Source organism: Silene latifolia, chromosome Y (assembly GCF_048544455.1).
Source record: "Silene latifolia isolate original U9 population chromosome Y, ASM4854445v1, whole genome shotgun sequence".
NCBI classification, from domain to species: Eukaryota; Viridiplantae; Streptophyta; class Magnoliopsida; order Caryophyllales; family Caryophyllaceae; genus Silene; species Silene latifolia.
Window position 1 is genome coordinate 483,310,981 of NC_133538.1, and position 5,212 is coordinate 483,316,192.

The following is a 5,212-nucleotide window of genomic DNA, read 5'->3' on the forward strand; positions in this document are numbered from 1 at the left end:
GGTACATTAATTGCTCCTCTAAGTATTGAAGTCTTTTCTCAGCTACAGTCAGCCCCATGGGAGGATTTTCGTCCTTGGATTCATCCGCGTAGTCGCCCATTACTTCACTTTCATGAGGAGGCAATCTTCCCTCTACGGCATAGATCCGGCCCTCGATGGTGTCAAGGAGATCATACACTTGGTCTTGGGTAACTTGTATTTGGGCTAGCGTGGCTAGGATTCGATCATTACCATCTTGAAGTTGGTGGAGGTTTGTTTCGCTGGTTCCAAGCATCTTGAAAACTGGATAAGAGACCGATGTATCAAAACACGATCGACCATTCTAACACACTTGCTAAAGGAAGAAATGTTTTTGACTCGTAAAGTGGGTGTGTGCCACTTGTGTTGAGTGAGCTTGGAAGAAAGGACGAAAATTTTTAAAATGTGTATCCTAGTCAACTATAGTGTAGTTGTAGGAGTGGACTCGAAGTGAGGTTTTGAAATGGGCTTGTGGCCCGAATTTTGACTCGACAAACGGACAGAGTTTTGACTGGGTTTTGCACTAATCCAATGGCCTTTTCGAAATTTTGATTAAAAAAAGGGTTTTGATTTTTGCAAAAATCGTCATGGTTTCGTTTAGAAATGGTGATCACGTAAGGTACAAGCATTATAACGGGATGCTGAGTGCATTTAAAAGGGTTTTGGCTTAAAGGGTGGGTTGCCATACCGAACCATCAAACCCGAGGTCTGTGGAGACGCTCGTACCAAACAAGAGTAAGGCCGATTCCTAGTCCATTTCCTCAAGTAGTGAAGGCCCTTGATACAAACAAGAGTAAGCATCATGGTATGGATGACGTCAATCGCTATCCATCTTTAGGCCCAAATAAGAATTAGGACCGTTTAGACGGGACGATTGGTCGAATGGGTTGGGTTGGGCCTAGGACGGCCGAATGAAACGGTCTAGGAAGACCGAGTTATGAAAACCGACAATTGTCTTGTATAAAATATTCCCTAACCTTGTTCATGTTTCAACCTTGGCTACACGTAAGTGTATTAGTCCCCAACGGAGTCGCCAAACTGTGGACATGGGCCACGGGGGCGCTTGGGAAACAAGCGTTTGCATTTGTGGAGTCGCCACCAATTTTTATGGGAAATTGGAACCGTTCGAATACCACGTGTCATGTCAAGACACAAAGTAGTGACATGAACACCAAGAACTCGTTACCGTTAGCATTCTATGTCTAGAATGACTCTCGTGGATGCCAATGAACACGGATGTTCACAGAGATCTGGAGTAAGGGGTGAGGGTACGTATTAGGAAGCTCTTTTGATCGAACACCTAATCCCGCCCGCCTCGATAGCGGCCTCTACTAATGATTAGGGAAGTTATCTATAGTCGATATATTGTCGATTATATGCATGCATTGCAACATCCAACGTTTTAATCCTAACATGTGAAGAATTAGAGTAAGTCGGTGAACAAGTAATTTAGCATTCAATTGGGTCGAAGTAGGAATTTAAGTTCAATTACATGTGAAGGCATGCAAGTGATACAATAAAAGGAATACAATAATAAATACAATAATGAAAATTACAATAATTACAATGGGTTTAATGATTTATGTCGAAAATACCTTTAAAACGGATAATTTGAGAAAAGAAAGAATAAAGGAATAAACGAACAGGAATTAGGCGATAATACGAATAGTAGATTAATACGTAAGCTAAAACTAGGTCAAGGCAACACGGGAGTTCAGAGACAGAAATCAACCAGGAACAGGCACAGTAGAGCTGCGCCCACTGGAAGAGGCGCAGCAGTTGCTACGTCTGTTCCTTGGCTCAGTTCTGGTCGTGAAGCCGGAATTGCAAATCGTTAATGTTCGTTGGTGATTTTAAGGCTTGATTAATAATATTTACTCGGGTGAAAGTGATTAGTAGATTATTTACATATGAGTGAGTTATAAAAGCAATAAAACATGGATGAGACGAATACAAACGAATTATTTACATGGATGAACGATTTATTAGTGACATAGATGAACAAAATAGGTTAAACATAACGAATTAATGACGAGTATGACAAAAGACAGATGGAAATATATCAAAGGTCGAATTCCAGAAACCTGATATGAACAAATCGAATTCCTAAAACCCGGATTGAGCTTAATGACGAAAACCCGCAGATATGAGATTATAAGGGATTTAAGCCGGATTTAATGATGAATTCTACGTGTTAATGATGAATAATATACATATGAGATTATTATGCTATTGTACCAAAGAATTAGCAAAAACAAACGAAAACAAATAAAGAAGACGAATTACAGAGGACGAAGGAAGAAGAAAGGAAGCAGGAACTGCGGCAGCCTCAAGAAGAGGCGCAGCAGGAACTGCGCTCCTTCGAAGAGGCGCAGCAATTGCTGCGTCCTTTCTCGACGGTTTATCTTCTGGAAATCCGTAAAAAGGGTTTTAAAGCACGGTTTTAGAAATCGGTTTTAACAAGGTGTTTTCGACATAAACCTTACATGATGAATACAAAAAGTAAATAACAATAATAAAATAGAGATTTACACCCTCAGACTTACATGTTTGACGAAACGAGATGAACTAAGTTATCGATTAGTGATGCTCGACTCGAACTATAATGCAAATATGAAAGTGCCCTCGTAAGAGGAAAACGATTAAGATTAATTAAGTTGATTATTGTGGAGTTGGTCAAATTGGTCGGTCATGCAAACGAGGCTGGTACTCAGAAGGATCCGAGCTTACGTGGTCAAATGTTCAAGCACGTAGACGCCAAAAAGTAAGAACGTGGTCTAGAATGCAAAGGGAGAAGAGAAAGGCGGACACTCGCGTGGGAAATATGAGGAGCGAAGGCTCCTATTTATACTAATCACGTGAAGGAATTAGGGTTTCGGAGAGTCTTTGGAAGTGAATCTCGGAAAGATATGAAAAAGATACGAAAAACACGCGAGAAAAAGGACTGGGAAGAGGCGCGGCGATCACTGCGTCTTTTGGAAGAGCGCGCAAAGACACTGCTGCGTCTGTTCCCAAGTGGTTTCCTCCTGCGGAAGAAAGATTTCTGTGTTTGAGTTATGGTAGGACGGAATATTTTGGTTTTCCTTAATATCTTGTGTGAATATTACGGGAAATTGTTTACCAAAGGATAAAAATTGTGAAATATTTATAAAATATGGAATAGAAATATCCGGAACATTCCAGAACATTTTGACTCGGGATTTAATGGTTATCAGAAAATGAAGACGGTTTTAGGCCCGGACTCCAAATGTACTCTAATTACTGTCAAAACGACCGTATCGGCGCGTAGATGACAACTAAGAGGTAGACATTAATGTTTGAACAATCACTTGACGATAAACTTACGAACTGTCACAAATCGTTCCGCGTAGCAAACATGCGGCCCAATCATCACCGGGTGGTTTGCGAGAGGTGCAGAAATGAGGTATCTACAAGTAGATGGGAAATGATGAGAAAAGATCCTTGCATCCCCGAGGAAATCCCCAAGGATTTTATGAAGAAAAGGAATAAATGAAGAAGAAATAAGACTGCCCAGCAATCCGTGCGTCTTACCATACAGACGCCCGTCTCCACCACCACAATCCGTGCGTCTTCAGTCCAAGACGCCCGGGCAAAGACTCCAGAAGACGCCCGTCTTCACTCCAAGACGCTCGGGCAGTGACCACCAAATCCGCCCGTCCCGTGCTAAAGACGCCCGGATTCCCAGGCAGACCCATTTCCTCTTCTTCAAGCTTCAAGGAAAGATGCACATCTTCTTCTAAAGACCGGAGTCTCCCTAGAGACCGGAGTCTTTCAAAAAAGACCGGCGTTTCCTCAACAAGGGACTTAATCGTCATTTAAGCCCTTAGTTAACCCTAATTCATCCACCTAATCCCCACTATAAATACCCCATTGGTCTAATTAGAAGAGCATGTTCTTCTTATCAATCTTTAGAGTAGTTAATACCAATCAAATCTCTCTTTAATATTGTAATCAACAATTAATCAAGTTTTAATACAAGTTTTATTTTCTTAATCTCTCTCTTGTTCATCCTTTGTTTTGGGTAATTGAAGATTATTTGGGTTATTATTGGGAGATTGACAACCTCTCAATCAAGCATCAAGTACTTCTTTTATTCTTTGCTTTATTATTGGAATTATTAGTAGGTATAATTCTCTTAATCCCTCTTTAATTATTGTTAATCACTTTCATTTATTCATCATGTTTCACTTTGTTGGTATGATTGACAACCTTGCTAGCATGTTCAACATGATAATGAGTGAGTAGTTACCTTAGCTAGGGTTAATGGGTAATTAGGGGAAACCAACATGGGGAATGATTCATGCTTAAATTAATATGCTTTCATAGTTTATTTGCTTGCTTGTTGTGATCTCAACTCATGCACATGTTATGTTTGATGAAATATAAGCCTATGAATCCTTGTATTTTTTACCCATCACCTATCTTTTCAATGAGACTTGTAAGACATAAACCAACTCGAGTCTCATTAGACCATGTATGTTGTTGAGTAGGGAAGACTAAGTCGACTTGTAGGTGTTGTACAATCTAATCAATTCGGCTCCGGGACCCAAACTTTCCTAGGATTGTAAGATATAAACCAACTCGATCCATCACAACAATAATTGGTTGCTTATAACTTGAGAATATGTTTGTATGATCAATTCCCATGAATCCCCTATGACCCCATGACACCCTAGTGCTTTTTATCAATTGTTTACATCTCTTTTAATTCATCTTGCTTGTTTACTTTCATTGCTATTTAGTTTAGTGATCTTCTACATCAAACCCCAATTGTGACACCCCTTAAGACACTACTAGTTGCAATAGAAATCTCATCTCAATTCCCGTCCCTTGGGATCCGACCTTTACTTGCCTCTTTACTAATTGTATAGTTGTTTGTGAAGTTATAAATTGTGTTTTGGTCTAGGTGCTCCTAACGACAAGTAACCGAAAGATTTAGTCCCGACCAAAAATGGCGCCGTTGTCGGGGACGGTGTTAACTTGATTTAGATTTTCTTATATTGTTACTAGTTGTGTCTTTCTTTACCTTGGGGAAGTAAAACTCCTCAAGGTTTGTTCAAATTGTTTTCAAGTTGTTTGATATTTTGCAAAATGGACCTTATAGATTGTTTTGTAGAGGACCACTTAAGTATACCTTTATTCAAAGATCCCATGCAAGCATTGGAAGCCTTGG